A 9775-nucleotide genomic window follows, 5' to 3' on the forward strand; every position below is an offset into this window, starting at 1 on the left:
ACAGAAGGTGTGTGGGCGTGAAGGCGGCCGGTCAGCGCCGTCCACTAGTCCGGATCCTCAAAAGGTAGGGCCCGTGGCCCGGCGCCTATTTCAGGTTATCGCTTCTCGGCCTTTTGGCTAAGATCAAGTGTAGTATCTGTTCTTATCAGTTTAATATCTGATACGTCCTCTACCCGAGGACCATATATTAAATGGATTTTTAGGCCTGGGAGTCGGAAGAGGGGCTTGCTCAGTCCACTCCACGCATCGACCAGGTATTGCATTGCCTCCTGGCACGGTGCACCCTCATAAACGGTCAAACGAAAGAGTAATTGACGAATGCTGGTGACTGGCCCCTGCTGGAAAGCTGTTGGGATTAGGGGTACGGCGCCTAAGACCTTTGCCTAGCCTAGGCCCGGGGTTTCCTCGGTCCTTTTGCGCTAGGGAGTCCCGCTTTTCCCGCTTTTTCATTTTCCCTCCATTTTACTTAAAAAAAAAAAAAAAAAGAAAAGGCGAAAAACTTAATTTTCCCCCACCCTGTGTTTCTCCAGGCAAAGGCTGTGCTGCCTCGTCACCCACCCGACGACCCAAGGGCGCTTTTGCTGCAGGTTTTCGTCGCTCTACCTCGAGCCCTCTTCCTTGAGCGGCCGGTGGCCTACGGAGGCCTGGGCGACAGGCGAGCAGGGCTGGAGTTTCTCTTCATTCACGTACAAATCTTTCGCCTTTTACTAAAGATTTCCGTGGAGAGGAACGTTGACAAGTTCAACTTATTTTTTGAAGGCTTTGTCTTTGCAAAGCTGCTCTTTTGCTGGTGGAATGACAGAAGGTGTGTGGGCGTGAAGGCGGCCGGTCAGCGCCGTCCACTAGTCCGGACCCTCAAAAGGTAGGGCCCGTGGCCCGGCGCCTATTTCAGGTTATCGCTTCTCGGCCTTTTGGCTAAGATCAAGTGTAGTATCTGTTCTTATCAGTTTAATATCTGATACGTCCTCTACCCGAGGACCATATATTAAATGGATTTTTAGGCCTGGGAGTCGGAAGAGGGGCTTGCTCAGTCCACTCCACGCATCGACCAGGTATTGCATTGCCTCCTGGCACGGTGCACCCTCATAAACGGTCAAACGAAAGAGTAATTGACGAATGCTGGTGACTGGCCCCTGCTGGAAAGCTGTTGGGATTAGGGGTACGGCGCCTTAGACCTTTGCCTAGCCTAGGCCCGGGGTTTCCTCGGTCCTTTTGCGCTAGGGAGTCCCGCTTTTCCCGCTTTTTCATTTTCCCTCCATTTTACTTAAAAAAAAAAAAAAAAAAAAAAAAAAAGGCGAAAGACTTAATTTTCCCCCACCCTGTGTTTCTCCAGGCAAAGGCTGTGCTGCCTCGTCACCCACCCGACGACCCAAGGGCGCTTTTGCTGCAGGTTTTCGTCGCTCTACCTCGAGCCCTCTTCCTTGAGCGGCCGGTGGCCTACGGAGGCCTGGGCGACAGGCGAGCAGGGCTGGAGTTTCTCTTCATTCACGTACAAATCTTTCGCCTTTTACTAAAGATTTCCGTGGAGAGGAACGTTGACAAGTTCAACTTATTTTTTGAAGGCTTTGTCTTTGCAAAGCTGCTCTTTTGCTGGTGGAATGACAGAAGGTGTGTGGGCGTGAAGGCGGCCGGTCAGCGCCGTCCACTAGTCCGGACCCTCAAAAGGTAGGGCCCGTGGCCCGGCGCCTATTTCAGGTTATCGCTTCTCGGCCTTTTGGCTAAGATCAAGTGTAGTATCTGTTCTTATCAGTTTAATATCTGATACGTCCTCTACCCGAGGACCATATATTAAATGGATTTTTAGGCCTGGGAGTCGGAAGAGGGGCTTGCTCAGTCCACTCCACGCATCGACCAGGTATTGCATTGCCTCCTGGCACGGTGCACCCTCATAAACGGTCAAACGAAAGAGTAATTGACGAATGCTGGTGACTGGCCCCTGCTGGAAAGCTGTTGGGATTAGGGGTACGGCGCCTTAGACCTTTGCCTAGCCTAGGCCCGGGGTTTCCTCGGTCCTTTTGCGCTAGGGAGTCCCGCTTTTCCCGCTTTTTCATTTTCCCTCCATTTTACTTAAAAAAAAAAAAAAAAAGAAAAGGCGAAAAACTTAATTTTCCCCCACCCTGTGTTTCTCCAGGCAAAGGCTGTGCTGCCTCGTCACCCACCCGACGACCCAAGGGCGCTTTTGCTGCAGGTTTTCGTCGCTCTACCTCGAGCCCTCTTCCTTGAGCGGCCGGTGGCCTACGGAGGCCTGGGCGACAGGCGAGCAGGGCTGGAGTTTCTCTTCATTCACGTACAAATCTTTCGCCTTTTACTAAAGATTTCCGTGGAGAGGAACGTTGACAAGTTCAACTTATTTTTTGAAGGCTTTGTCTTTGCAAAGCTGCTCTTTTGCTGGTGGAATGACAGAAGGTGTGTGGGCGTGAAGGCGGCCGGTCAGCGCCGTCCACTAGTCCGGACCCTCAAAAGGTAGGGCCCGTGGCCCGGCGCCTATTTCAGGTTATCGCTTCTCGGCCTTTTGGCTAAGATCAAGTGTAGTATCTGTTCTTATCAGTTTAATATCTGATACGTCCTCTACCCGAGGACCATATATTAAATGGATTTTTAGGCCTGGGAGTCGGAAGAGGGGCTTGCTCAGTCCACTCCACGCATCGACCAGGTATTGCATTGCCTCCTGGCACGGTGCACCCTCATAAACGGTCAAACGAAAGAGTAATTGACGAATGCTGGTGACTGGCCCCTGCTGGAAAGCTGTTGGGATTAGGGGTACGGCGCCTTAGACCTTTGCCTAGCCTAGGCCCGGGGTTTCCTCGGTCCTTTTGCGCTAGGGAGTCCCGCTTTTCCCGCTTTTTCATTTTCCCTCCATTTTACTTAAAAAAAAAAAAAAAAAAAAAAAAAAAGGCGAAAGACTTAATTTTCCCCCACCCTGTGTTTCTCCAGGCAAAGGCTGTGCTGCCTCGTCACCCACCCGACGACCCAAGGGCGCTTTTGCTGCAGGTTTTCGTCGCTCTACCTCGAGCCCTCTTCCTTGAGCGGCCGGTGGCCTACGGAGGCCTGGGCGACAGGCGAGCAGGGCTGGAGTTTCTCTTCATTCACGTACAAATCTTTCGCCTTTTACTAAAGATTTCCGTGGAGAGGAACGTTGACAAGTTCAACTTATTTTTTGAAGGCTTTGTCTTTGCAAAGCTGCTCTTTTGCTGGTGGAATGACAGAAGGTGTGTGGGCGTGAAGGCGGCCGGTCAGCGCCGTCCACTAGTCCGGACCCTCAAAAGGTAGGGCCCGTGGCCCGGCGCCTATTTCAGGTTATCGCTTCTCGGCCTTTTGGCTAAGATCAAGTGTAGTATCTGTTCTTATCAGTTTAATATCTGATACGTCCTCTACCCGAGGACCATATATTAAATGGATTTTTAGGCCTGGGAGTCGGAAGAGGGGCTTGCTCAGTCCACTCCACGCATCGACCAGGTATTGCATTGCCTCCTGGCACGGTGCACCCTCATAAACGGTCAAACGAAAGAGTAATTGACGAATGCTGGTGACTGGCCCCTGCTGGAAAGCTGTTGGGATTAGGGGTACGGCGCCTTAGACCTTTGCCTAGCCTAGGCCCGGGGTTTCCTCGGTCCTTTTGCGCTAGGGAGTCCCGCTTTTCCCGCTTTTTCATTTTCCCTCCATTTTACTTAAAAAAAAAAAAAAAAAGAAAAGGCGAAAAACTTAATTTTCCCCCACCCTGTGTTTCTCCAGGCAAAGGCTGTGCTGCCTCGTCACCCACCCGACGACCCAAGGGCGCTTTTGCTGCAGGTTTTCGTCGCTCTACCTCGAGCCCTCTTCCTTGAGCGGCCGGTGGCCTACGGAGGCCTGGGCGACAGGCGAGCAGGGCTGGAGTTTCTCTTCATTCACGTACAAATCTTTCGCCTTTTACTAAAGATTTCCGTGGAGAGGAACGTTGACAAGTTCAACTTATTTTTTGAAGGCTTTGTCTTTGCAAAGCTGCTCTTTTGCTGGTGGAATGACAGAAGGTGTGTGGGCGTGAAGGCGGCCGGTCAGCGCCGTCCACTAGTCCGGACCCTCAAAAGGTAGGGCCCGTGGCCCGGCGCCTATTTCAGGTTATCGCTTCTCGGCCTTTTGGCTAAGATCAAGTGTAGTATCTGTTCTTATCAGTTTAATATCTGATACGTCCTCTACCCGAGGACCATATATTAAATGGATTTTTAGGCCTGGGAGTCGGAAGAGGGGCTTGCTCAGTCCACTCCACGCATCGACCAGGTATTGCATTGCCTCCTGGCACGGTGCACCCTCATAAACGGTCAAACGAAAGAGTAATTGACGAATGCTGGTGACTGGCCCCTGCTGGAAAGCTGTTGGGATTAGGGGTACGGCGCCTAAGACCTTTGCCTAGCCTAGGCCCGGGGTTTCCTCGGTCCTTTTGCGCTAGGGAGTCCCGCTTTTCCCGCTTTTTCATTTTCCCTCCATTTTACTTAAAAAAAAAAAAAAAAAGAAAAGGCGAAAAACTTAATTTTCCCCCACCCTGTGTTTCTCCAGGCAAAGGCTGTGCTGCCTCGTCACCCACCCGACGACCCAAGGGCGCTTTTGCTGCAGGTTTTCGTCGCTCTACCTCGAGCCCTCTTCCTTGAGCGGCCGGTGGCCTACGGAGGCCTGGGCGACAGGCGAGCAGGGCTGGAGTTTCTCTTCATTCACGTACAAATCTTTCGCCTTTTACTAAAGATTTCCGTGGAGAGGAACGTTGACAAGTTCAACTTATTTTTTGAAGGCTTTGTCTTTGCAAAGCTGCTCTTTTGCTGGTGGAATGACAGAAGGTGTGTGGGCGTGAAGGCGGCCGGTCAGCGCCGTCCACTAGTCCGGACCCTCAAAAGGTAGGGCCCGTGGCCCGGCGCCTATTTCAGGTTATCGCTTCTCGGCCTTTTGGCTAAGATCAAGTGTAGTATCTGTTCTTATCAGTTTAATATCTGATACGTCCTCTACCCGAGGACCATATATTAAATGGATTTTTAGGCCTGGGAGTCGGAAGAGGGGCTTGCTCAGTCCACTCCACGCATCGACCAGGTATTGCATTGCCTCCTGGCACGGTGCACCCTCATAAACGGTCAAACGAAAGAGTAATTGACGAATGCTGGTGACTGGCCCCTGCTGGAAAGCTGTTGGGATTAGGGGTACGGCGCCTTAGACCTTTGCCTAGCCTAGGCCCGGGGTTTCCTCGGTCCTTTTGCGCTAGGGAGTCCCGCTTTTCCCGCTTTTTCATTTTCCCTCCATTTTACTTAAAAAAAAAAAAAAAAAAAAAAAAAAAGGCGAAAGACTTAATTTTCCCCCACCCTGTGTTTCTCCAGGCAAAGGCTGTGCTGCCTCGTCACCCACCCGACGACCCAAGGGCGCTTTTGCTGCAGGTTTTCGTCGCTCTACCTCGAGCCCTCTTCCTTGAGCGGCCGGTGGCCTACGGAGGCCTGGGCGACAGGCGAGCAGGGCTGGAGTTTCTCTTCATTCACGTACAAATCTTTCGCCTTTTACTAAAGATTTCCGTGGAGAGGAACGTTGACAAGTTCAACTTATTTTTTGAAGGCTTTGTCTTTGCAAAGCTGCTCTTTTGCTGGTGGAATGACAGAAGGTGTGTGGGCGTGAAGGCGGCCGGTCAGCGCCGTCCACTAGTCCGGACCCTCAAAAGGTAGGGCCCGTGGCCCGGCGCCTATTTCAGGTTATCGCTTCTCGGCCTTTTGGCTAAGATCAAGTGTAGTATCTGTTCTTATCAGTTTAATATCTGATACGTCCTCTACCCGAGGACCATATATTAAATGGATTTTTAGGCCTGGGAGTCGGAAGAGGGGCTTGCTCAGTCCACTCCACGCATCGACCAGGTATTGCATTGCCTCCTGGCACGGTGCACCCTCATAAACGGTCAAACGAAAGAGTAATTGACGAATGCTGGTGACTGGCCCCTGCTGGAAAGCTGTTGGGATTAGGGGTACGGCGCCTTAGACCTTTGCCTAGCCTAGGCCCGGGGTTTCCTCGGTCCTTTTGCGCTAGGGAGTCCCGCTTTTCCCGCTTTTTCATTTTCCCTCCATTTTACTTAAAAAAAAAAAAAAAAAAAAAAGGCGAAAGACTTAATTTTCCCCCACCCTGTGTTTCTCCAGGCAAAGGCTGTGCTGCCTCGTCACCCACCCGACGACCCAAGGGCGCTTTTGCTGCAGGTTTTCGTCGCTCTACCTCGAGCCCTCTTCCTTGAGCGGCCGGTGGCCTACGGAGGCCTGGGCGACCGGCGAGCAGGGCTGGAGTTTCTCTTCATTCACGTACAAATCTTTCGCCTTTTACTAAAGGTTTCCGTGGAGAGGAACGTTGACAAGTTCAACTTATTTTTTGAAGGCTTTGTCTTTGCAAAGCTGCTCTTTTGCTGGTGGAATGACAGAAGGTGTGTGGGCGGCCGGTCAGCGCCGTCCACTAGTCCGGACCCTCAAAAGGTAGGGCCCGTGGCCCGGCGCCTATTTCAGGTTATCGCTTCTCGGCCTTTTGGCTAAGATCAAGTGTAGTATCTGTTCTTATCAGTTTAATATCTGATACGTCCTCTACCCGAGGACCATATATTAAATGGATTTTTAGGCCTGGGAGTCGGAAGAGGGGCTTGCTCCGTCCACTCCACGCATCGACCAGGTATTGCATTGCCTCCTGGCACGGTGCACCCTCATAAACGGTCAAACGAAAGAGTAATTGACGAATGCTGGTGACTGGCCCCTGCTGGAAAGCTGTTGGGATTAGGGGTACGGCGCCTTAGACCTTTGCCTAGCCTAGGCCCGGGGTTTCCTCGGTCCTTTTGCGCTAGGGAGTCCCGCTTTTCCCGCTTTTTCATTTTCCCTCCATTTTACTTAAAAAAAAAAAAAAAAAAAAAAAAAGGCGAAAGACTTAATTTTCCCCCACCCTGTGTTTCTCCAGGCAAAGGCTGTGCTGCCTCGTCACCCACCCGACGACCCAAGGGCGCTTTTGCTGCAGGTTTTCGTCGCTCTACCTCGAGCCCTCTTCCTTGAGCGGCCGGTGGCCTACGGAGGCCTGGGCGACCGGCGAGCAGGGCTGGAGTTTCTCTTCATTCACGTACAAATCTTTCGCCTTTTACTAAAGATTTCCGTGGAGAGGAACGTTGACAAGTTCAACTTATTTTTTGAAGGCTTTGTCTTTGCAAAGCTGCTCTTTTGCTGGTGGAATGACAGAAGGTGTGTGGGCGTGAAGGCGGCCGGTCAGCGCCGTCCACTAGTCCGGACCCTCAAAAGGTAGGGCCCGTGGCCCGGCGCCTATTTCAGGTTATCGCTTCTCGGCCTTTTGGCTAAGATCAAGTGTAGTATCTGTTCTTATCATGCAGAGAGAAGGCGACAGACGGCCGGCCAGGTTGGCGCGGCTTAAACATAGCGTTAGGATTGAAATCTGCGGGGAGGCGACTGAGGAAAGAAGGAGGAGATTCGGATGGGACTGGATCGTACAAGACTTGCTTAGAACCCGATGTGCAGTTACGGCATCACAGATTTATTGCCTACAAGACTTCTCGACAGCTGGCTTTTTGGACATTACCTTCGTTTCTTTTAAAGACTGCACAACGTTCTTTGACCTCTGTTCAAGGAGTATGGAGGACGAGGACCTGAGAGACATACGCCTGGTGCCGCTGTTTGCAATGGAGGAGATACCAGTGACGGTACACATGTACAACCCTTTTGTGCCGGATGAAGACATCAGGGCTTTCCTCTCCAGGTATTGCAACACTGTGTCACCAGGAGAGAAGGTACGTGGGCGGTTTGGTATTTGGAACGGGAAGAGAAGGTTTATGGTGAAGCTAAAGGTGGATCCAACGACCACGGGAGGTTTGGTGCATCCCCCAGGTAGCTTCGCAATTGGGCCACATCGCGGGTTTTTGTACTACCCAGGCCAGCCACAGTACTGCAGAAGGTGTGGAGCCTTAGGACACACAAAAGAAAACTGTGAAGGCCAGAGATGTCGTACATGTGGAGGGGAGGATCACAGGACACAAGAATGTGGAGCTCCCAAGACATGCAGCATATGTGGAAGCGAGGAACATCTTTACAGACGATGCCCAGCGCGAAGAGGACTTTTTGCAAGTTTATTTGCAGAGGACTTTGAGGAAATGGGGTTCAGGAGAGAAACTGAACACGAGGAGCCGGAAAAGGCGGGAAAAATGCAGCAGAGAAAGAACAAAGAAGCAGAGACAGCAGACCAGGTGGGGGAGGAGACGGTGGAGGAGACAGACAGCCGAAAAGAAACTGGAGAAGGAGGTGAAAAAGAGCGGGAATCAATGAGAACAAAGGAAAAAGGAGAAAGAGGACCAGAGAAAGAAACAAACGGAATAGAGGGAACCCAGGAAAACTTAAGCTCAAGTGAGGAACAGATTTTCTGGACACCAACAGGGTTAGAGGCGGCACTGGAAGGGCTAGAAGAGACTCTACAAAGAGAAAGCCCGGACTGGGCTATGGCAATGGAGATGAAGGAACTGGAACAACAACAGGAAAAAGGGGAGGAGAAAGAGAGCAAGCATGCTAATAGCAAGCAAACACGACCAAAGGAGGCAACAGAGGAAGGGAGAGAGAAGAAAAGAACAAAATTGGAGGTGAGAGAGGAGATTGAAACAAGTCGAGAAGAGGAGATGAGGACAATGAGCGAATCTGAAAGCGAGGAGGATCAAGGAGAGGAGGAAATGCTGCTACAGAGAAGGACTAGGGAGAAAATAAAAGGACCAAAATGAGCATATGTAAAAGAGTAAAAAGGAAAACTGAGATATGGAGCGTAAAAGAAGAGACTTTTGATTTATTAATGGGGATGGGGTTGGCAGATTGTTTAAATGTATTATTATTTAGTTACAAAACCGACCAAATATGGACTGTGGTTTTAGGGAGGATTATTATTTTAATTAAATTAATCAAATGGAAATGAAATTGAAAATAGGGACCTTTAATGCGCGAGGATTGAAAAATACAAAGAAAAGGAAAATGGTTTTCAGTTTTTTAGAAGATTTAAGTTTGGACATTTGTTTTATTCAGGAGGCGCACCTGAAGGATTTGGAGGATGTTAAAGCGTTCCAAAGGGACTGGCGAGGGGGAAAATCAGTGTGGTCCATAGGGGGGGTACACTCAAGTGGAGTTGGGATTTTGTTTAAGGGATGGGGTATGAAAGTAAAACAAATTATAGGTGGTGAAGTGGGGAGGATGGTTGGAGTGGATTTAAGTTGGGGGGGAGTAAAGTTAAGGGTATTAAATATATATGGACCACAGAACATAAAAGACAAAAGGGTTTTTTATGAAAATGTTAAGTTGTTATGTGCAACAAATAATTTTTTGGTTATGGGGGGGGACTTTAATATTAATTTGGCGGGAGGAAGAGATGAAGCAGCAGGAATAATAGAAGATATAATAAAAACGCATAAGATAGTGGACATAGGGAAGGAGGTAGGAAGGGGAATGGAAGGACCAACGTGGAGGAATACAAGGGGGGATGAAAGTAGGTTGGATGGGATTTTTGTTAGTAGGGGTATGGAAGTGGTGGCAGGGGAAACAAAAAGCGTAAACTTCTCAGACCATGACCTGGTGATGGCTGAGGTAAAAGTGGGGGGAAGAAAATACGGGACAGGGTATTGGAAATTAAATGTAAAAATATTAGAGAAAGAGGGGATAGAAGAGGAATTTAGAGTGTTTTGGGAAGGGGTTAGGGGTTTAAAAGGACTATGCGAGGGAATTATAGAGTGGTGGGAGATAGCAAAGAAAAGGATAAAGCAATGGGGACAGTGGAA

The 9775-nt window shown here is 50.0% G+C and overlaps 18 non-coding genes and 1 pseudogene across 18 annotated transcripts; all 19 read left to right on the top strand.

Annotated features, from left to right (window-relative positions):
- The first annotated feature begins 97 nt into the window (after positions 1-97).
- On the top strand, positions 98-288 carry LOC134313401 (U2 spliceosomal RNA). The gene has a single exon (XR_010012283.1). It is a non-coding gene; the product is annotated as a U2 spliceosomal RNA (small nuclear RNA).
- A 375-nt stretch (positions 289-663) lies between these two features.
- On the top strand, positions 664-778 carry LOC134312772 (U5 spliceosomal RNA). The gene has a single exon (XR_010011689.1). It is a non-coding gene; the product is annotated as a U5 spliceosomal RNA (small nuclear RNA).
- A 117-nt stretch (positions 779-895) lies between these two features.
- Positions 896-1086, top strand: LOC134313402 (U2 spliceosomal RNA). The gene has a single exon (XR_010012284.1). It is a non-coding gene; the product is annotated as a U2 spliceosomal RNA (small nuclear RNA).
- A 380-nt stretch (positions 1087-1466) lies between these two features.
- Positions 1467-1581, top strand: LOC134312773 (U5 spliceosomal RNA). Its single transcript, XR_010011690.1, has one exon. It is a non-coding gene; the product is annotated as a U5 spliceosomal RNA (small nuclear RNA).
- Positions 1582-1698: 117 nt separating this feature from the next.
- On the top strand, positions 1699-1889 carry LOC134313403 (U2 spliceosomal RNA). Its single transcript, XR_010012285.1, has one exon. It is a non-coding gene; the product is annotated as a U2 spliceosomal RNA (small nuclear RNA).
- Positions 1890-2264: 375 nt separating this feature from the next.
- LOC134312774 (U5 spliceosomal RNA) lies at positions 2265-2379 on the top strand. Its single transcript, XR_010011691.1, has one exon. It is a non-coding gene; the product is annotated as a U5 spliceosomal RNA (small nuclear RNA).
- Positions 2380-2496: 117 nt separating this feature from the next.
- LOC134313404 (U2 spliceosomal RNA) lies at positions 2497-2687 on the top strand. The gene has a single exon (XR_010012286.1). It is a non-coding gene; the product is annotated as a U2 spliceosomal RNA (small nuclear RNA).
- A 380-nt stretch (positions 2688-3067) lies between these two features.
- Positions 3068-3182, top strand: LOC134312775 (U5 spliceosomal RNA). The gene has a single exon (XR_010011692.1). It is a non-coding gene; the product is annotated as a U5 spliceosomal RNA (small nuclear RNA).
- Positions 3183-3299: 117 nt separating this feature from the next.
- LOC134313405 (U2 spliceosomal RNA) lies at positions 3300-3490 on the top strand. The gene has a single exon (XR_010012287.1). It is a non-coding gene; the product is annotated as a U2 spliceosomal RNA (small nuclear RNA).
- A 375-nt stretch (positions 3491-3865) lies between these two features.
- On the top strand, positions 3866-3980 carry LOC134312777 (U5 spliceosomal RNA). The gene has a single exon (XR_010011694.1). It is a non-coding gene; the product is annotated as a U5 spliceosomal RNA (small nuclear RNA).
- A 117-nt stretch (positions 3981-4097) lies between these two features.
- On the top strand, positions 4098-4288 carry LOC134313406 (U2 spliceosomal RNA). The gene has a single exon (XR_010012288.1). It is a non-coding gene; the product is annotated as a U2 spliceosomal RNA (small nuclear RNA).
- A 375-nt stretch (positions 4289-4663) lies between these two features.
- LOC134312778 (U5 spliceosomal RNA) lies at positions 4664-4778 on the top strand. Its single transcript, XR_010011695.1, has one exon. It is a non-coding gene; the product is annotated as a U5 spliceosomal RNA (small nuclear RNA).
- A 117-nt stretch (positions 4779-4895) lies between these two features.
- LOC134313407 (U2 spliceosomal RNA) lies at positions 4896-5086 on the top strand. The gene has a single exon (XR_010012289.1). It is a non-coding gene; the product is annotated as a U2 spliceosomal RNA (small nuclear RNA).
- Positions 5087-5466: 380 nt separating this feature from the next.
- LOC134312779 (U5 spliceosomal RNA) lies at positions 5467-5581 on the top strand. Its single transcript, XR_010011696.1, has one exon. It is a non-coding gene; the product is annotated as a U5 spliceosomal RNA (small nuclear RNA).
- A 117-nt stretch (positions 5582-5698) lies between these two features.
- Positions 5699-5889, top strand: LOC134313409 (U2 spliceosomal RNA). The gene has a single exon (XR_010012291.1). It is a non-coding gene; the product is annotated as a U2 spliceosomal RNA (small nuclear RNA).
- Positions 5890-6264: 375 nt separating this feature from the next.
- Positions 6265-6379, top strand: LOC134312962 (U5 spliceosomal RNA). Its single transcript, XR_010011872.1, has one exon. It is a non-coding gene; the product is annotated as a U5 spliceosomal RNA (small nuclear RNA).
- Positions 6380-6488: 109 nt separating this feature from the next.
- Positions 6489-6679, top strand: LOC134313271 (U2 spliceosomal RNA). Its single transcript, XR_010012158.1, has one exon. It is a non-coding gene; the product is annotated as a U2 spliceosomal RNA (small nuclear RNA).
- A 378-nt stretch (positions 6680-7057) lies between these two features.
- On the top strand, positions 7058-7172 carry LOC134312780 (U5 spliceosomal RNA). Its single transcript, XR_010011697.1, has one exon. It is a non-coding gene; the product is annotated as a U5 spliceosomal RNA (small nuclear RNA).
- A 117-nt stretch (positions 7173-7289) lies between these two features.
- LOC134312677 (U2 spliceosomal RNA) lies at positions 7290-7411 on the top strand (annotated as a pseudogene).
- The last annotated feature ends 2364 nt before the right edge of the window (positions 7412-9775 follow it).

This window comes from Trichomycterus rosablanca, chromosome 4 (genome assembly GCF_030014385.1).
Source record: "Trichomycterus rosablanca isolate fTriRos1 chromosome 4, fTriRos1.hap1, whole genome shotgun sequence".
Taxonomy (NCBI): Eukaryota; Metazoa; Chordata; class Actinopteri; order Siluriformes; family Trichomycteridae; genus Trichomycterus; species Trichomycterus rosablanca.